This window comes from Herpailurus yagouaroundi, unplaced genomic scaffold (genome assembly GCF_014898765.1).
Source record: "Herpailurus yagouaroundi ecotype Mexico unplaced genomic scaffold, PumYag 221, whole genome shotgun sequence".
Taxonomy (NCBI): domain Eukaryota; kingdom Metazoa; phylum Chordata; class Mammalia; order Carnivora; family Felidae; genus Herpailurus; species Herpailurus yagouaroundi.
This window is the reverse complement of record NW_024412452.1, coordinates 11,661,270-11,682,811: the sequence shown is the minus strand read 5'-3', so window position 1 is coordinate 11,682,811 and position 21,542 is coordinate 11,661,270. Positions and strand designations below refer to the sequence as shown.

The 21,542-nt window shown below is 48.4% G+C and overlaps 1 protein-coding gene across 1 annotated transcript in view; it reads right to left on the bottom strand.

Annotated features, from left to right (window-relative positions):
- Nucleotides 1–594, bottom strand: part of CYP26B1 (cytochrome P450 family 26 subfamily B member 1) — a 20,689-nt gene extending 20,095 nt beyond the window's left edge. The window contains exon 1 of the mRNA XM_040458553.1: nucleotides 499–594. The gene's annotated coding sequence lies outside the window, so the exon portion shown is untranslated. The remainder of the gene's footprint in view (nucleotides 1–498) is intronic.
- Between the last annotated feature and the right edge of the window lie 20,948 nt (nucleotides 595–21,542).

Sequence of the window (21,542 nt, the reverse complement as noted above, 5' to 3'; positions counted from 1 at the left end):
ACGACAGAGCCCCGGGCGGGCGCTGGGGCGGCGGCGGCGGCGGCGGCGGCGGCGGCGGGCGGGGTGAGGCGGGGTGGGGTTGGGGGAGGAGGTGAAAACCCGAGCTGGGCTATTGTATCAATTAAGAAAAGGCAATCCGTCCCGGGACGCAGTCTCTCGGCTCTGGAGTTGCTGCTGGGGGAAGAAAGGGGGAAAAAAGAAAGGAAGGCAAAAGGAATGAAAGAGGGGGAAAAGCAGGAGGCAGGATTTCAGGGCTGGTGGTTTTAAAAGCTTCTCTCAATGTGAATTTGAGTCCAAAGCGAGGCGATGCGTGTGTTTATATAGAGGCGGGAGGCTGCGCCGTGGGCGCTCCGCCAGCCCGCCCCCCCCCCCCCCCCCCCACCCTGCGCTCACAAAGCCGGAGGCGTGGTGAAAGGCCGGCGGCCGGAGCGTGTGAGCGCCCGCCGGCCTCCCGCCCCGCCCCGGCCGCCCGCCGCCCGCCGCCCGCCCGGGACCCACTTGTAGCCGCCGCAGGATCAAACTCAGTTCACCTCTCGCCTCCTCTTCCTTCTCGCCGGCGTCTCGCTGAGCCCGGCACCTACAGACGGACGAGAGGAGACACACACACACACACACACACACACACACACACACACACACACACACGGTGCGCGCTCGCTTCGTGCCCGCTTGGCTGCTAAGCTACTTCCCTCCCTCTTTTCCTCCCTCCCGGTCCCTGGCCCCCTCCTCCCGCCCCGGGCAGTCCCGTGTGGGCTGTCGCCCCAGTGGCTGAGGTCTCTGCCGGACTGCCCCTCGATGGAGGGCCGCTGAAAGCCCCTGAACCTGTGATCGGGGTCCCAAGCTCCAATCCCGCGGAATCCCGCCGGCTCCTATCTCCCGGGACCCTTCAACGCCCCCGCCAACATTTCTCCTCCCAATTCTCCTTAGCCGGGGTCCCCCATCTCCCATCCGGGCATCCCAAACCTCCGATGCAGAGGTCTCTCCTCCCCCCCCCACCCCCCCGCCCGCACCACGACCCGCATATGTCTCTCATCCCACAAGACGCCAATGTTCCCCTTTCCCCGACTGCGTCCTGGGCTGCTCACGACGCAGCCCTTCTTCTCGGACCCCCTAACTTTATAGTGCCCTCCGCCCCCCGCAGCGTCGGAGGAACCCCCGGGTGCGGATCCGGGTGAGTGTCCCGCGCCGAGGACAAATGCGGCAGCCCCGGCACCCGGCACCCGGAGGCGGGAGGAGTCGGGTACAAACGTTCATTGATACAAATGAGTAAATAAACAAGCTGGGTGAGCGCGGCCACCTTCTCAGAGCCGGCCGCAGAGGGCCCGGCGCGCGTGCCTGCGCGAGGTGTGCGTGTGGCCCGGGGCCGCACCTGTGTGTGCGCCTGTGTGTCCTTGGGTCGGCTCGACATCTGTGGAGCTGGGTGGTGTGTCTGCGGGTTCGTGTGTTCTCTGTGGAGCTATATGTGTGTCTGTGTATCCGTCTGTCATCTGGCCTCTCCTCCTGCGTGTCTGTGATACATGGAGCTACGCGTGCCAAGCCCGGCATCATCTAGCTAGTGCCTGGCTCGCCCTCTCCCGTAGGTCCTTTCCCCCCACAGCCCCCTCGTCTCTGCCGTTCACTCTCGCACTCCCAGAGCAGAAGTCTTGATATCCCACCTTCAGTTTAGGGTGGTGTGTGTGTAAACGAAACTAGACTCCCCTCTTAACACCTCCCCTGCACCCAATACGTGTTCTATTTTAGAGTTCACTTGAAGAAAATGTGTGTGAGCGTCTAAGGTGCGAGCATATGTGCTGTCCCTCCCTGTAAGAGCGCTTCGGAGGTTGAAGTGGCGGCGGAGATTTGAAAGCTAATCTCTGGCTTCTAGAACTCTGGCATCTCGATTCTCACTCTCTGCCTTGGAACCCCACCTGGTGGACAGTTATGGTACTACAGATTCAGGGGGAAGCAATTCCTGTTCCTCTGGCCCTCAATCTCCCTTCCTAGTGGAAGATCAGCCTTGAAGATCCTGCGTGTAGGCTCCCAGAGGGCTCCTCTCCCACCCTAGTGCCCTCAGGCTTCCACCTCAGACGGCTTGGGGCCCAGATATTCACAAAGCTCCTGTCGGGACCACTGTAGCCCCAGAAATACAGAGCTGGGGCACGCCCTAGCAATAGGAAGATTTCACAGGACAGTCAACTGGACTGGGCACCCAGGAGTGGTGAGGCCAGCCCCACCTCGCTCCCCATGTGGGGCTGAAGTTCGGTGAGAATGGGGCTTGGGGAATTGTTGAGACCCCACTATTTTGGAGACCCCTAACAATGTAGCCTGACCCCCAGACACAGCACTGGCCTCAAGGTGGTAAAATGGGCAAGATGACCTTGGGGAACCCACCCGCAGAGGCATCTGTCTCTGAAAGATGGACACACACACACACACACACACACATACACATCTGTGAAACGGTGGACACATAGTCTTACCGAGATACAAAGAGATGCACAGGCAAATGGTGAGCGCACACACATATGTAGGAAGGCACACACACTCCGAGAATCATCGTCAACAAATTCACACAACACTCACCTCCCAGCCACCAACTTCAAAAATCCACAAAGGTGGCGGCTTTGCTGGGATCACAGCCCCAGAAGCCATTGTCTTCCCCTTCCCTGCCCATACTCCTGGAGATGGCTTTTGTGCATGTTCATCCTCTCCTCCCATTCGGCAGCAGAGCGGGAGTCAGGAGGGGGCCTGGGGAAGTCATTCCGAGTCCTTTCTGCTCAGGCACCAAGTGGGGTCGCGGGGAATGTCCACAGGGACAGCACAGCCCCACAACAATAGTTGCTGGATTTCCTAATTGGAACCATCCTTGCTGAAATCCCAACAAGCACTTAGGACAAAACAGAAGAAAAGCCACGGTGGTGTGATTTTTTAAGACGTGCCAGAGATGCTGGGGAAGTAGGAATGCTAGGTCTGTGCAGTAGGCTTGCTGGGAGTGGCCAGGACAGAGAAGGGTCAGCAACCATCTTCGCCAGTCAGATTCCATCAGAGGACATTCCTTCATCCACCTCGGATGGACTTCTGACCCTGGCCCCAGACCTCAGTCTGACCCATCATCCTGACCTAAAACAAGCCCCTGAGCCTAATTCCAAATTGACCCTTAATCCTGGTCACAGATTCACCCTGCCCCTGGCCCCAGACTGAACCCCTGTCCTCTCAAACATCACCCAACCCCTCCTTTGGCAGAAGGAATGTGGCTGACCCCTCGTGGACTGCCCCAAAGGTGGGTCACAGCTCAACCCATGAGGCTCAGGGAGCAAGAGTGGGCTATCAGACAGAATATTTTTCTCATTCTGGCCTGCATATGATCTGCCCTTTCCCCAAAAGCATCCCTCTCCCTCCAGGCTGGCTGGAGGAGTTCACAGGAACTCCTGCAGACTCTCTCCCTGACCCCCATCTACAATCCTTTCCCCAGGGCACATCCAGGGCTCCAGCTATTGCCTGCAGTGCTCTGAAGCTTTGGCTCACAGCTTGTGTCTCATATCCCCGTAGGCCTTCAGGCACCTGGAAATCAGTCAGAAAAGACTGGGGATCAGTCATGGCGATGCTGGTTCAGATGGAGTTCTGCATGGATGAACTTTGCAATGCTTGGCAGAACGGGCGGGGAGAATATGGAGGGCAGGCTGCAGGCACTCTTGGAATATGCAGACAATGGGCAAGACGCAACCTCTACACCTTCTTCCTGGGCTCAGAAACCACCCATTCACAGGGGAAAGTCTGCCCCAAGGCCCGCTCCTCATCAGAGCACAGAGCTCCCCAGGAGTGTCCAGGACTTTCTATGCCCAAAGGAATGGAGGCATTGTACCTTTCAAATCCCTTTTATATGTGTGCAGTCCATAAGAGTCCACAAATCTCTTCTGCTCTTTTATTTCACCTCCATGTAGCCCCATGAAATAAAGCTGATTTTAGATATTAGATATATATATTACTTTTCATAGTGATAAGAAAACTGAGGCCCAGAGTGCCCCCCCCACCCCGCAATCCCCATTGGGCTGTCCTACTCAGTCCTCCCCCAAGGAAGCACACAGCCCCGTGAGACTTGAGATCCTGTCCTCAGGGCAGCTGCCCCTTTGTTTTAATGTCCATTCTGACCGTTCAAGCTGACAAAAGAGGGAGTTGTCAATTTTACATTCAATTTTGCATAGTTTGGGCCTGAATTTTTAGAAACTTACACTTAATTACTTTCTTTTCCCTAAAACTACCTCTGCTTCCTCCAACCAGAGCCAAAAGCTAACAGTGACCAGAGAGCAGAGACCAGGGGGCGGTGGACAGGAAGCAGAGCTGGTATTCAGGGGTCTACAGAGTTTATGCAAAGTCTTCGAGGTCTCCCACTCGGACCATGGTAGTCTAGCCAGAGGGATAAAGCTCAGAATTTCACCTCAGGGGGTTCTGTCTGCTCCTTGCCCCATCCTGTCTTACTGGCAACCAGGAGTCCTGGGAAATCAGCTTTCCACTCCCATCCCCCTCTCCGGGCCTCAGGCTGGTCCTCATTTCGTCCTAAGACCTCTTAGTACACGGCTGCCTGTGGCAAGGCCCCTTTCCTGAGAAACCTGCTCCAGCGGGGCAGCAACCTTCTGTTTCCTGCGTACGAGAGGTCCCACCCTGGGACACCGGCTCCAGCTCAGATATGTTCCTCCACTGCCTCTCCAGAATTGCAGCAGAAACAGCTACTCCAGCGGTGCCCTTTTGGCCCTGGATCCCAACTTGCGGCCCCAGATACTCATCCCCGAGGCCTGTTTGTCCACCTTCTCCCACTCTATGCCCTCCTTCCGGCAAGGCCGGCAGTGCCCCTCCAGTGCCCAGTCCTCAAGGACAGTTTAGAGGACGCTCCCAGACTGTGGCCCGGCTATTTCGAAGGGGGGCGGGAGCGGAGAACCGTCCTGTCCAGGCTGGTTAGGGGTGGGGAGTCAACCCAGCTCTGCTTGAAAATCACCTCGGTGCCATGAATGCTGCCTTTCTAGAGACCCCGGGGAAGAGAATCCTCGTCCGTCCCCTTTCCTCTCGGTTTCAGAGGCTCTGAGGCTGTTGTTTAGAACACGAACAGACCCCTTCCAAACCACCACCACCTGCCGGAGTCCCACCCGGCCCAGCCACCTCTTTGGAGGCGCCATCCTGCTATTCGTGATGCTGTGGGAGCCGAGCTGATTCTGGACTCCAGTTATTTATTTCTTAAGGGTTTCTCTCTTCTTCTTTGTCCTTTAGTGCGATTGCTCCCGTCCCACCCCCAGGTACCCCGTCGTCATTGGCTGTCTAGATTTTTTATTTTATTTTTTAACTTCAGATTTGTTTTGCAGATAACGACCCCCATCCAAGGGTCTCTACCTGCCAGTGTCCGATGCAGGCACAGCCTGGCTCCTTACTCCCAACCTCCCAGAGACCACCGGCTAGGAGAGCGCCCCTCACCCCCCCTCTTGCCGCCCTGGGAAGGGGAAGCCCTTGGGAAAGAAGTTTGCTGCTTTCTCCTTTCCCTGAATAAGGAACGAGCCTCATCCCAGAAATCTCAGCTTCAGAGACGTGCCCCAGAAGGAATTTTAAAAAGAAATGGAAATACCCCCATCCTCCCCTGTTAGAGCCCCCATACCCAGTCCTTTTCCTTCCGCCCCACACCCAACCCAGAAGAAAGCAACCCAAAAAGGGACTTGCCGATGGAGAGAACGGGGTAGGTACGAGGAACGCAGCTGATAGCTGTGTCCAAATCGGCACTGCCTGGAAAAGTGTAGCCTGCCTGGTGGCGATGGGACACCGGCAGTGCCCCAAGCTGGCTGTGGCTGGCAGGGACACTGCCGCAGCGATGGCGTTCCCTCTGGCCCTGGGAGCCAAGAGCCCTTTATAGCCTGGGACCTGCCCTGGCACCGCCCACTGGGCGGTTGCAACCAGGCCTGCAACTAGGGGAGTCGCTGGGAGCTGGGAGGGCATCCGTCCCAGGACCCCAGGGCCAGGCCCCCACGCACAGTCTCTGGGATTCAACCTCCCCTCCCATCCCAGGCAACTCTATGTCCTGGTATGTGCATGAGACTGTGTGTGTGTGTGTGTGTGTGTGTGCGCGTGCGCTCGTGCTTAAACGTCCATTCAAAGACCTCAGATCTCTTTCCCTCAGCCTCTTTCTCTGGCAGTAACAGTTTTTGAAAGGATGGGGAGAGCAGTGTGTTTCTGCTCAGTTTATCAAATTACACTCAGTGACAAAGGACTGAAGTGCATTTTCTTGAAGGCTTGACAATTGGGATCCAGGAAGAGAAAAGAAAGCATGACAGAGAACCCAGAGCTTTTGTGGAAGGTAGAACACCGATATGAAAGGCAGGGGATGTGGTTGGGTGGCTCTCAGTGAATTTGCCTTCATGTGGTTTGGTGTTAAAAACTGCTCCCCCCCACCCTCAACCTAAACTGCACAAATCCCACGGATCCCAGAAATTGCAAGATTGTTGATTTTTAAAAGGAACACTGTTCATTTTCACATGGGCTGAGTCAGACAAGCTGGAGCGCAGCAGCTTCCTCCCTCCAGGACTCTCCTCCCAGCCCCCCTGCCAGGGAAACCTTCGCTGCTCAGAGAGGCGCAGTGCCCTTTGTAGCCCCCCCCCCCCCTCCCCACCCCCCGCTCAGCCTGTGCAGCCAGCTTCTCTTTAGGGGTCTGGTTAGGAGAGGGACGGGCACGATTTCCTCGCCAAAGTGCTGTCCTGCACCTGAACACTGAGGATGGCTCGATGGAGGATGGACTGTGGAGGCAGCCTCAGGCCCGAAGCAGGGCACACGGGGGCACTGGAACACTTGTTTCCATTCTTTGGGGGCAAAGGGCAGCAACCCAAGGCACCAGCCTTGGACGCAGAACAACACGCCTGACAGAAAATACGCCCTCATCCAGAGCTTGGAGACAGTGCCCGAAACGAGCCCACCCCCTACCCTGCCTTCCCATTCCCGGCTGGCTTTTGTTCAGGAGTCAGACAGCAGGCAGGGAGGCTGACTGACCAGCCACCTTGTCCAGAGAGCTCAGAGAGAGAGAGAGAGAGCTAATCTGAGAACCTCACTGGCAGAGCCCTCCACCCCAAAGCACGTCCTCTTGCACGAGCCATGGCTCCTGCTGACTCTCTGCCAGAAGGAGACGGAGAGGCAGAGTGGGGAGTGGTTTGTCCCACTGAGCACCCCCCACTCTCTCCTCACGCTTACACCCGCGCCATCCCACCCCAGCTCCGTGCTCACTGGGGTCTCGGCTGCTGCAGCTTTCCTTAGTTTCCTCCCCAGACGCTGATATGGTGGCCGAAGAGAAGAGATGGCCCTGGTCTAACTGTTCTGATGGCCAAGGCTGTTCTAGCCCATGCCTGCGGTCCCTCCAGGCTCTCACTTCGTCCCGGTGCCTGGGCCTGACCACTCGCGAGGTACCGGGAAGTTCCTGGGAGGACTTTGGCCCTCTAACACACTCTGTTCACCAGCATCCCCCCCAAAACTCTCTGCTTCCTCTTCCAGTCAAGCCTCAGCACCAGGCCCTGGCGTCCCACCTCCTGCAACTAGATGGCCGCCCACATGGAAAATCTCTGCCTTTCTTAGTCCCCCCCCCCCCCCCCGCCCTCACTGGTTTCATTCTTTCCTCGCAATCCTGCTTTCCAGATCCATCCGTTCTTTGTGCTGGCGAATAGGCAGAGGGGCTTAGTAGCTAAGAACAAGGGTTCTGGAGTCCATTAGACCTACAGGCACCAAATCTGCTCTGCCGCTTATTCCCAGAGCACTCTACTCGCCCCGTGTGAGCCTCGGCGCTTCTCCAGGGGGGCGACTGGGTTAGAAGGGAATGAGAGCGGGGCCAGGGAGACCTATCAGGAGGCTGGGGATAACTCAGGGCATAGTAATAGTTCTAACGATTGTGATAACAATAGCACGGTAGTAATAGGTAACACTTGGTCAAACATTTCCTATGTGCCTGGCACTTTTTTCAGTGCTTCGGATATATTATTTCACTGAATCCTCACAGTGAACCCAGGAAGTGAATACTATTATCCCCCACCTTACAGAGGAGGAATCTGAGGTACCAAGCAGTTCAAAAACTTGCCCAAGTGAACGTTGCTGTATTTTGGGGAGTTAGACTTAATCATTCCTGGAATTCAAACCCTGGGAATTTGGATTAGTCTGAGCTGTTAGCCAGCACACTGAGGACTAAACCTCACTAGTAGCGAGGATAGACAAACGTGGGCAGACTTTAGAAATATTTAGAGTATCAATCAAAAAGTGGACAGATCTGGCAAGTGACCAGGGGTGGAGGGATGAGGGAGAGGGGCTTAGGATTTCAGGTGACAGTGATCTTATCTACTAAGCTAAGGATCTCTGAAGAAGGGTGAAGCTTGGGACACAAGATGAGTTTGGTTTTGCCCTGGAAGTTTCCAGGTGATGAAGCATTATTCAAATGGAGCTGTCTGGTGGGCTGTTGGATATGGAATTCTGGGGCACAGAGGAGAGATCTGGACTGGAGAGAGATTTGAACATCATCTGTATTCAGATGCTAATGGAAGACGTGGGAATAGAGGAGGCTACAAAGAACGAGGAGCAGGCCTAGGAGAGAGTCCCAGGGAACACCAGGTACAAGTGGAGGAAAAGGAATCTGGGAACGAGGGACCTGTTTTCTGTGCTCATGACACACGTCCTCGTTAACTTCACTTGAGACTGATAACCTTGTTTCCCTTCAGCACCTGAAATCTCAGGGTTATCGAGAAATGCCCCTTAGCAATTTCAGCCCTACTCAACCTAGGGACACACATCCACACCCGCGCACACCTGCACACACGCATGCACGTGCACACAGAGCTTCCGGACCTAGGGACACCCATTAGTAGGACTTTTTATCCAGCTGCCTTTTTAGGAGTTAATTTTTGTAACTTATAATTGTATATAGAACCATCTATTTCACTGAGGTATTTTGCCACATTACATAGTGACATAACCATTTTAGGGGCACCTCCTAAGTGAGTATGGTCTTGTCTGTCCCCAGGCTGAGACTCCATGCAAGCTGCCTGTCTTTCATCAGGTAGAGACCCCCCGTTGCACTATGCTCTCCCCAGGCCATGGCTTCCTGGAGAACACAACCAGACTTCCTAGCCATCTGCCGTGTGCTCGGGGTTGAGACAGGAAGGGGACCTCTGGAGGAGTGGGGATGACAGCACCCAGTGAGCTCAGAAGAAGGACCACACCCAATAGGTAGTGCTTCTACACAAACCCCTTGTGGGAGTGGGGGGTGGGGAAAGCATGGGAAGAGCAGCAGGCCAATAACAGAGAGAGGTTTGATCTCTCCGCACACTCTCTTCTCCACTGCAGGAGAGCTCAGGTGCCAGAGGAGCAAGCAGGGGTGGCGACTTGGCCCGGAGGCGCCAGGGCCTGGAGGAAGGCAGAAGAGAAGGGTGGAAGACAGGTGAGGGAAGGGGTGGGGGAGGGGGCATGCCCTCCGAGGGGAGGGGGCACTGCCATCAGGGGCAAGAGGCAATGGTGGGGAAGAGACCAGACCCAACCATCCCATGGAGAAGCAAGTGAACAGGGAAGGGTGTCTAATGCTTCCTCTACCGGGTGGGATGCTCACATTCTGATTCTCAATAAGATGCTCTTATTGCACTCACACACGCTCAAGGACATTCGTGTGTCTTTCCTTGACACCACACGTGCCCCACCTGCTTCCCATTCTCCGCACGCCGGGAGGGGGCTGAACGGTATGGCCTCGCAGCCTCAGGCCTGGCAGGAGGACAACCGTCCGCTATTCTCAGCAGCTTTGTGCCCAGATGAGCAGTGACGGGCTTGGCCTGCAGTGTGAGAGACACCTCACAAGAGCCTGGGCAGAGTGAGGAAGGCCTGCTGGGGATGAGGGCGGGAGTAGGGGTGGGCAGGCTTCTCCCAGGCAGCTGCAGTCACATTAAACGGATCCTGCGTGGGGGCGCCTGGGGGGCTCAGCCAGTAGAGCGTCTGGCTTTGGCTCAGGTCACGATCTCACGGTCCGTGAGTTCAGGCCCGGCATCAGGCTCTCTGCTGTCAGCACAGAGCCTGCTTCAGATCCTCTGTCCCACTCTCTCTCTGCCCCTCCCCTACTTGCTCTCTCCCCTTCTCTCAAAAATAAACAGTTGAGAAAAAACAAAAAAGGATCTTGTGTGGCCCTCTGCCTAAGCAGATATGGGCTCCCAGCTCTGCTCAGCTGCTGAGCTCCCTCCCCCCAGGACCCAGCTCAGATGGGGCCATGGTCAGTTTGGGGGAAGCAAGATTAACTACTGTAAGACAGGGGACCCGTCACTGATCCAGAGCTCCATGCTGCAAGAACTTCCACCCTCCTCGTCCTGTGGCTGACTGGTCCCTCCCAGAGCCCCTAAAGCAGCTGCAGCACTTGGGTACAGAGCAACAGCTGGAGGAGAGGACACTGCACCCACAGAGAGTTGTCTGGAAAGCAGACGTTTGAGTCAGGGGCCCCTCTCTGCCCACCACACGACCAGCCGACGCAACTCAGGCCAAGAGGCGGTGGGCCGAGAGCAAGCCAGGGGGTCGGTTCTACCATCCGTAGCTGTAGAGTCTTGGCCAAGTCGCTTCACTGAGCCTCAATTTTTTTTTTATACAAATGGGGAGAATAAGTTCTTGCCTTCCTGGGACGTTGGCAGTGTGAGGCTTATGAAAAAAGGTAATCCATGTAAATATTTGACACAGTGGTGGGCTCATAGCAGGGGAAGATTCAAGGTAAGGCTGGGGAAGCTGGAGCTTTGGGGTCTCTCACCTGTACCGGCTCCTTCTGAAAACCTGAGAGTGGCCCCAGCAATTCATACTTTTGCATTATTTTCTTAAAGAGCGCCCCCCAGATCATACAGGCTTCAGTTCTCATACATCCTGAAAGGACCTGAAAGGTAGCTTTTCCCCTTCTCATTCCATCTCATTCTCAATCCTCTCCAAGTATATTCCATGCGCAGGAGGAGACTTGCCCCGTCTGGCCAACAGAGCCAAAATGAGCCCTGGGTAAAGTGTCATCCAGGTGGAAGGCCGGGGTGAAATCAGCTTTCCCAAGCAGGCTGCCCTAGGTCCCACTGCTGAACTGGGCTTGGTGCCTGCTCCTTGCCATGCTCCACTCACAGCAGCGGGCCCGACCCAGGGATCTGGTCAAATGAATTCCCTGCGCTCTCAGAAGCTGTAGCCGACTCTGGGCACTGTGTCCCAGTCTGGCAGGGGCTTTGCTCCAAAAATTATGAACCCCTAGAGGAGCTAGTTGTAGGGCTGTGCTAGGCAACACAGGGGCTCAGGAATGGACCTTCAGGAAAACAAAAGCAACTTGGCTGGCTTCTCCATTAGCACCCGTTTCCCTAAGGAGCCTTGGAGGGAATGGGGACACAGGGCTCCCTCCTCAGTGTCTGGGAGATGGATGGGGCTGATTTTTTCCACGATTCCTCCCCATAAATCTGATTTGGCCCCTCATCCGTCTAGGCCAGTGTCCATGGAGGTGTGTGGTAGTGATGAATGGGCTGCCTGACTAATGTGACTGGGGTGGCAGGGACTTGGGGAGGGGCCCCGCTCTGATGGATGGTCCTCATGAGGGCATATTGCATTAGACACCCATAATGCAATCAGCAGGGCCATTACGATACCAATTTGTTGCTCCTCCTCACCAGGGTGGGGCAGTGGAGCTGGAAGATTAAGGAGGATGTCAGGACTTTAGAGACATGGCGGGGGGGGGGGGGGGGGGCAAGATTTCCCTGTTGAGGGCTATTGCTAGAGGAATGAGATGAAGCCAAAGAAAGTGTAAGCTGGAAAGGGAAGAGAGAGGAAGTGAGGCCCAGAGAGGAAGTGTGACCTGTCCAAGGTCACTTCTGGAACCTGAGGGAAGAGCTGGAATTGGCACTTGAGTCTCCTATTCTCTGTGCCCAGGGAGGCAGGGATGGACGCGGGAACGCGACTGGGAGAGGAGAGACCCGTCACCGGCGTCTATGCGGCTGGCAACCTTCACACACTTCCAGAGAGGTACTGAAATGAGCAAAGCCCATGACTGCCCCCGTGAAAACAAGAGGTGGTCTATTGTGGCATCCTCCACCGGCCCTAGATACAGCCCTTACTCCAGACCACCACCTACACACGTAACCTGTGATCTGGGTCTTTCTCCTGTCATTTTAAAGTAGTCTCCTGAACACTACATCATCTCCAGTCCTTCCTTACCTTCTAGGTCACCAGAAGGGAACCTTTGAAACAGAATGTTTCTCCTTGCTGTCAGCAGCTCCCTGTTGCCCTCATGATGGGGCCCAGGCTGCCTCTCTGACTCCAGCCTCCCTCCCAGCCTCAGCCCTGGGCTCCCTCCACTCAGCCAGCCCCTGCCATTCCATAGGCATTCATGCTTCCAGGTCCTTTATTTGGACCTCACGGGCGGGAAACAAGTCGTACGCTCCAGTTCTTGGGTTTTTCCGTCAGTACAGGCTTCACTCCTGTTTCCTCCCCCCAGCCCTACTTTGGATCCCCCATTTCACCCCCAGACTCACACTCCCGTGTTGGTATACACCCTTGGCGAACTATCCGTTATCTTTGAAAATAATGCTATCTTGTGTAAGTATGTAATTTTAACTTACATAAACGATCTTGCACTATAAGTCTGGTTTGGGATTTTTAAAAAAAGTGAATGCGACTTTTGAGGTCGATTTATGTTGCGTTATTTCTATCTTGTGACTCCTGACTGTGGCAACGCATGTGTAAAATACGTATTTACCATATTTACTGCATTTTACTCTAGTAACAGACACCTAGACTTCCTCCAACGCTTTATTACCACAAACGTTGTTCACTGGATGCCATTTTGTCTGGGTGTTTGACCAAGAATGAGCTTGCGAGGTCCGAGAGAGACTGCACTAGTCCACGCTCGTTGGCAGTTCGCAAAGACGCCTGGTTGCCCTCATCGTCAACAGCCCTGGCCTTACTCCACTTCCTAATTCTGCCAGTCTAATAGATGCGAAGTGATCTAAGTCTTTACATATGCCAGTTACCACTACTTTGAATATCCTTCCTTTTCTATATTCCCTTCAATGTGCTTCTGCTTCACATATTTTCCTTTCATTGGCTGGTAAACTCCCACTTATCTTTTAAAACCCAATTCAAATATCATATTCTTTGTGGAGTTTTCTAGTTTGTCACCCCTTCCCTGGTGCTCCAGAACGTTCTGTACATCCCATCTGAGCACTGATTGTATCCTTGTAATCCTTCCTCTCTTTCTTATTAAGGCAGATATGGTCCCTGCCTCTTGGAACTGTGGGGGAGGAGGAGGTAGGGGGAGAGACAAAGAGTGAGGTGGGTTGTATTGGTGTGAACTGGGACATCAGGAATTTTATTGATGGATTAAAATGACATCAGGTACAGAAACTGGGCATTCTTCCTCTTCATAGCCCCCGTGTCTACATTCGCAGTAAGTGTTTTTCTGAATGAATCCCCTCATGTATTCCAAGACCTCACTCCCTTCCATCGCAAGCAACTTTATTCTGGCCATTTCTAAATGTTTCTTCCCTTCCGCCCAGAACCAAACCAATATCTCTCTTAGCTTGAAAAGGCTTTCCCTTAATGCCACTGAACTCTAGGCTGACACCTCATAAAGGATGAAATTAAAGAGCATGACTGGGGCGCCTGGGTGGCTCAGTCAGTTAAGTGCCTGACTTCTGATTACGGCTCAGGTCATGATCTCACAGTTGTAAGGTCAAGCCCCATGTCAAGCCCACGGTCGGACTCCACACTGGGCATGAAGCTTGCTTGGGATTCTCTCTCTTCCTCTTCCTCTGCCCCTCCCGTGCTCTAAATACATAAATACATAAATAAATAAACATGACTGTTAGAATCAAAAGACTGAAGAACTCAGACTTTCTGGGCCTCTAGTCACTGATCTGTAGATTGGAGATGGGCCAGTTGTGAGGTTACATTTACCATTTGGCGGCACACTGTGCCTAATCTCTTTCCTTCATCAAGCTTCTAAAAGATACCTTCTTCAAGTGTCTAAAACAGAATTCTTCACCTTCTTTCAAACCTACCCTCCCCTGGAAACTAACAACTTTATTTCTGGCAACTCTGTCAGTTTTGCTAGTAAACCAGATGTCATTAGCTTGACATCTCCCATGTCCCTGGATGTTAGTTAACCAAAAGTCAATTGATTTACCTTCCGTGTTGATTCTTGAATCCACCCCTCATCTCCATCCCCACTGCCATCTTCCTCAGAGTAGGGGAATCTTCAGGATGGGAAGAGTTTGTTTATAGATGATCTCTGGTTATAACTTATTTTCTCAAGTTACTTCCTACCCTTACTGTTTCTCTCTCACCTACACTCACTTATAGGAACCGCAAACTATCAATGACGAGCACTCTAGGTACCTACCCCTGCCCCAGATGAAGATAATTTTATAAGTTATGCCAAAGAACAGATAACCCTTGATACACCAGAGCAGAGAATAAAGATAAGATTTCTCAAAAAAATTCTTTCTGTGTACCAACACAGAACCTTTTGAAGGCAGTACAAAAGCAGTGTTGGCACAGACAAGTCTTACTTATATTTATACAAAAATCCTGATCAAATGCTACTAAATAAAATTCAGAAGTTCATCAAAATAATAAGACATCATAACCAGGTGGGGTTGGACTCAATGAATCAAAAGATATTTCAACATTAGAACTTGCTATATTAATAGATAAAGGAAAGACTGATCACTTTAGTCTATGCTGGAACAAAAGCATTTAATAAAATTCAACACTAATTTCTTATAAAAGCTTGCAATAAGCTAAGAATAGAAGAAACTTTAACCTCATGGTTCACAACTAAACATTAGAAGCACTTCAATTCAAGCAAGGAAAGGGACCAATCCTAACCATGACCTCTGTTATTCCACACTGTGTGACTGTCTTAGCTAATTAAATTTTTTTAAAAAATCAGAAATGCAAGGGAAAAATCAAAAGTATGGATCTCAACAAAACAAATGAACAAACAAAGAAAAAAGAGGCAAAAAGACAAATACAGAGAACGAACTGGTGGCTGGCAGAAGGGATATGGGAAGGATGGGTAAAATAGATAAAGGAGATTAAGAGTACCTTTTTGTGAAGAGCATGGAGACATGTATACATGGAGACATGTATATTGGAGACAATATAGTGTTAAATCACTATATTGTACACCTGAAACTAATGTAACACTGTGTGTTACTTGAATCAAAAAACAAACCAGTAATAGTATAAATATAAATATAAATATAAATATAAATATAAATATGAGATAGCTCTTGAACAACTTCCTTGATTTCTTTCACAATTATTAAAGTTTTGGGGTTTTCTCTTCCTTTCTGGGTCAACTTTAGCAATATATACTTTTCTGGAACCATCAGCCATCCTTAGGTTTATGGATTTATTTCCATAAAATTTACTTATATTTCAGTTATTTTTTAAAACTGCTCTTAAAATTTCCTCAAGTCTGTGGTTATTTCCATTTTCTGAGTCTTAATTTTGTCCAGGAATCAGGAAAGTATTTATAATTTCTTACATTCTTTTTCCTTGATTAGGTTTGCTTAGTGATTTACCTATTTCATCCCCCCGCCAATAAATAGCTTTTTGATTTAGAAAGGAATAGGACATTGTCATTATTACAGCTATTAGGACTGCCTACAATATCTCAGGGAATCAACTAAAAACCTATTAGATCTATAAAAAGCATGTAATAACTTGCTCAGATACATGACAAACATATAATCAACAGCTTTCTTATATGTTAGCATTAATAAATTTGAAAATACAATTTAAAATATATAATGAATAATGTGAATATTCATGTGAATTTACATGAATAATGCGAATACTGTGAATTCATGAATAATGTAAGATTTCGGGGAAGAAAGCATAAAACTTTATGAAAGACACAAAAGAAGACCTAAATAGAGACTTACCATGTTGGGATGTCAGTTTCTCCAAAATTGGATAAACTCAATGTAATCACAATCAAAATCCCATGGGAGTTTATAAATGAAATTTCACAAATTAATTCTAAAGCTCATCTGTGGTAATAAACATACAAGAATAGCCAAGACATTTCTGAAAATGATCAATGATGGGAGACTTTCCATACTAGATATGAGAACATATTTTAAGATATCAAAAATTAAAATAGTCTCCTATTAGCACAGAAACAGACAAATACACAAGTAGGATATGGAGTCTAGAAAGAGACTCATGCATTGCAAATCAGTGAGGAAAGGACTGACTGCTAATAATAGGTGTTTAGGACTTTCAGATGGCCATTTGAGAGAAAAAAAGTTTAAAGCTGAATCTCATATAATCCCCAAATAAAATCCAGATAGACTAAATACCTAAATGTAAAACAAAACTAAAATATTTTTATAATCTGGGGGTTGATGATGGCTGGGAAAGCCTTTCTAACCAAGAAACAAAACTCAGATGCTTAAAGGAAAGGACTGACAATTCAACTGCATTACATTTCAAAATTCTGTATGATCAAAGCTAGTACAACCAATTAACAATAGGTGAATGGGAAGTTATGGGTTAGCAATTCTGAAACTGTATAGTGGGCCTGAATGAATACGTAAATGGCTGGTAGATGGTGGGAGCCAGGTTCTTATCATTGGAGAGAAGGAAAGGTTAGAATTGTCCCTGTGGTACTGGATTAGAGTTTGAAACATCTGTATAAACTCATATATATATATATATATATATATATATAATGTACATACATCATATATTATACACACAAACACACACACCATACACACACACAGAGATGTATAGATACAGAAACAAATATAGATATGTGTGTGCACACGGGTTATTATATAATAAAGTATCTAGCTCTGTCTGCTGAGAGCCCATAAACAACACCCTAGTAGCAATGAGCACACTAAGCACCCAGATCTTGGTTTCTAAATATCATTTTACCATAAAAGGAGCTAGAGCTCCATGAAGAATTAGTTAATTCTAGAACTGGAACAGGAAAAGTACAAGATAAGCCTGGAGCATCTTGTAGTTCCATAAATCAAGGAAATGTTCAAATAAATGAGACGATGGAGGTTTTTCAAAGGTAGCCAGGAACCAACCTGAAAGAGCATTACAATGGCCAAAACTGAGCAAAGAAATAGATAACATGGTGTTGAATTATAACCCAAAGTATAAAATAAATACAGAAGTCCCAAGGATAGACATATAGATTTGAGAGTGGGATAAAAAACTAAGAGTTCAGAGGCGCCTGGGTGGCTCAGTCGGTTAAGCGTCAGACTTCGGCTCAGGTCATGACTTCATGTTCCTGAGTTCTGTCTGTGCTGAGCCAGCACAGAGCCCACTCCAGATCCTCTGTCTCCCTTTCTGTCTACCTCCTCTCCTTGCATGCTCTCTCTCTCTCTCTCTCTCTCTCTCTCTCTCAAAAAGAAAGAAAGAGAGATGAAAGAAAGAAAGAAAGAAAGAAAGAAAGAAAGAAAGAAAAGCATTTAAAAAATAAGAAAATAGCCTAAAATAGGTGCAAAAACATGTGCATGAGTCCATACCGAGATAAATAAATGATTTAAGTAAGTTGAGGAGCCAAAGCTTTCCTATGCAAGAATTCCAAATAATTTATGTAGATACATTTTCTAGGAAGTAAATCTTAACTCCCACCCCTCCCTGTCACATCTCAGTGGGCTGCAATTAGTGACTTGCTTCTTCTTTTTTTTTAAATGGTTTTATTCATTTTTGAGAGGCAGACAGAGCGTGAGCAGTGGAAGGGCAGAGAGAGAGGGAGACACAGAATCCGAAGCAGGCTCCAGGCTCTGAGCTGTCAGCACAGAGCCTGACGCGGGGCTCGAACTCGAACCATGAGATCATGACCTAATCCAGAGACTGACGCTTAACTGACAGAGCCACCCAGGCGCCCCAGTGACTTGCTTCTACTAGCTAGAGTAGGGAAAGGGATAAAGAGTCACTTTACAGTGGAGAAACCTGGCAGATGCTGTTACACCCAAGTATTCCAAGTTCACGTCACTAGTGATGTCATGTAACTTCTGATATATAATGAGGATGTTTCACCTCTGTGGCATTCTTTCAAAAAACCTAGAATCCCTGTCTATTCAAGAGAAAAATATCAGATAAATGCAAATTGGAGGACATTCCATAAAATGCCTAACCAAGACTTCTCAAAACTGTTAAGGTCATGAAAAGTAAAGAAAGACAGAAAAACTGTCAAAGACCAAAGGAAACTAAGGAGCTATAGCAACTAAGTGCACCATGGTATCCTAGATTGAATCCCAGAACAGAAAAGCTGGTGATAACCCACTGAAATCTGAGTTTAGTTCATACTAATGTACCAATGTTGGTTTTTAACATTTTCACAAATGTATGTGGTGATATAAGATGTTAACAGCAGAGGAAACTGGGTGAGGGCTGTAGAACTCTGGATCAATTTGCAACTTCTCCATAAACCTAACATTATTTCAAAATAAAAAGCTTATTTAAAAAACTAAGTGAAAGGCTAGGAGAAAATATTTGTTCATCTGTAACAAACAAATACATAATTTGCATCGCGTGGCTCAGTGGGTCAGGGATATTGTGACAGACCCACTACCCTGACAACATTCATTTCCCTCTGACTCACAGCTGACAGGACTCGGATTGGCTCAGATCCCTTGTCTCCTGCCCCTAACCCAGCTCCATTTATCTTCTCATTCATACGTACCATTGGTTCTTTCCATACAATTTAATCAGCATATTTTATGCAAGAGAAACTCTTTTAGGCACTCAGGATAAAACTGCGAACAAAACACTGTTTTCATGGAGCTTACAGGGAAAAAACCGTAGCTGATCTAAACCAAATGTGATCATTTTCCTCCCTTTGGCTCTGATTGGTTTGGGGGGTGGTCATGTGGTTCAATTCTGCCCAATAAGATGTAAGAGGTTGTAATGTAAGGAGATCATTTAAAATAGTAATTCAAGTTCAAATAATTTTGAGAACATTTTACATAATTTCAGGGAAGCAACTCTAAATCTACAGAAAGGTGGAAAGAAATCAGGGTCTCCTAAGGAAGGAACAGAACAGGTTTGGCCCACACAGGCCTTTATCTCTTTGCCTTTCCTTCTTCCTCCTGTTCCTTTCCTCCCGCCTGAAGGTGGATGTGATGCCTGCAGGTGACGCAGCTGTCCTGTGCCTGTGAAATGCTCAGCATGCTAAGCACGACAGAATAGAAAGACAAAAAATGCCTGGGTCTCTGCTGTTCGGCTGCTCTAGTCCTGTACGCTTGTGCTTCACCATCCAGAATTCTTAGGATTGGGAATATTATGTAGAGTACAAATCTATGTATTTGTAAAAACATCTCAACGTTTTGAGATATTCATTTCAGATTGAGAAAAAGAGATTAGACTTTGGCGCACCTGGGTGGCTCGGTTGAGTGTCTGACTTTAGCTCAGGTCGTGATCTCGCAGTTAGTGAGTTCGAGACCCACATCCGGCTTGCTGCTGTCAGAGCAGAGCCCGCTTAGGATCTTCTGTCCCCCTCTCACTGCCCCTCCCCCGCTTGTGTTCTCTCACAGATAAATAAACATTAAAAAAAAGAGAGATTAGACTTTACAGATGAATCAAAAGGCTACTGTGTATCCTGGGGGAACCTCCCCCCCCCCCCCCCCCCGCCACTCACTCTGCAGAGATGGCTACCACACTGATTTGGTGTCTGTCATTCTCATGCATGTTTTCAAACTTGAAGTTCTACCATGCTGTCACCATTCTGCCACTTGCATTTTTATTCAAGAAAATTGAAAAAGTTTGTTCGTGTTGGCACATGTAGTTGTAGTTCATTTTAACTGCTATATGGTCTCTATTAGATGAATACATCACAATGAATCTATTCTCCATTGGTGGACATCTAGGTTATTTCTTTTACTTATTTATTTCTTTTTTTATGTTTATGTATTTTGAGAGACAGGAAGCAAGCGGAGAGGGGCAGAGAGAAGGGGGACAAAGGATCCTAAGCAGGCTCTGTGCTGACAGCAGAACCGGAAATAGGGCTCAAACTCACAAACCGCGAGATCATGACCTGAGCTGAAGTCAGATGCTCAATCAACTGAGCCACCCAGGCGCCCCACATTTCGCTTATTTCTAATCTTTCATCATTATAAACAATACTAGACGGTACAGTCTTAAACATGTCTTCTGGTGGCTAGGTTTCTCTAGGGAATGTTCTCAGAAGCAGAGTTTCTGAGTCTTAGGATATGCACATCTTTAACTTTACCACACACACACCCACAATACCTTGTTCAAAACTGTTGGAGCCAAATGTGCTTCATAATAAGAACTGTTTGGATCTTAGAAGGGCAGTATGGTACATGTGCCGTGTATCAGACCCTAGCGGGGCTTGGGAGAAGTATTCCATAAGCAAATATATTACTTTTTCTGTGCTGAAAAGTAAAAATATCCACATTAAGTGTGACAAAGACCATAAATAGCCTCCCATCAAGTTAGGTTTTGCCACCAAATATGTTAAGAAAGAGCTTCCAGTTTTCAGGGGTTTTTTGTTTTTTGTTTTTTGATTTCTGAATTGCAGATAAGGGGTTTGAATCTGCAGCACAAAACTGCTTTAGAAAGTAGTTGTATTAAGAATATATCTTTCCACCACCGTTTCTCCCTCTCCTCATCAACATTGGTTAATATCAGACTGCAGGACTTTGCCAATCTGATAGATGTTTATACCTTACTTCTTTAAGTAAAACAAACCAGAAAATGTAGAATATGGAAGGAGAGATCTCACTTACAACAGTAATGAAAACACTAAACATCCGTGGTTGTACTAAATAAGAAATGTGAAGATTCCAAATGCAGAAAATGTTAAAACTGTTAGAGGAATCTAGATGTGATGAGTAAACGGACAGATATTTTTCACAAATGCATCGACAATGTTATACAGATGCTATTTATCTGCAAATTATTCTATAAATTCAATGCAATTCCAATCAAAATCACAATAGAACTTTTAAAACTTGAAAAAGAGAATTATAAAATTACCCTGGAAGAATAATTATCCAAATATTCGGGAACAATCTGAAAGAGAAAAGCATGACGTAGGAAGGGATTAGTAGGTATTAAAACAGACTAAAAAGATATGGTAATTAAAACAATATGGTAATGACTCAGAAATAGAAATGATCATGGAACAGTAAATAAAGTCCAGAAATAGGCCCAAGAATAAATGGGAATTTAATATATGATAAAGATGATATTGACAAATTAATCAGTGATTCTGTGGGACAACTGGTCAGCCAATCAGCCATTTGGTGTGGGGGTTTGGGGGGCTGGGGCGAGGAAAGCTGGGTCACTGCCACATTCTCCTATTGGAGGGAGTGTAAATTGGGGATTTTCAAGACTAACACACAATTTCTATTAAGATTTGTAATACTAACGACCTTTAACCAATCAATTCCACTCCTGAAATTTTATACTATGCAAGAAGGCAAGGATGTATACAAGAGTCTTGCGATATTACTCACAATAGTGAAACACTGGAAACATCCCAGATATTCACCAACTCAGAATTAAATAAACCCCAGGTA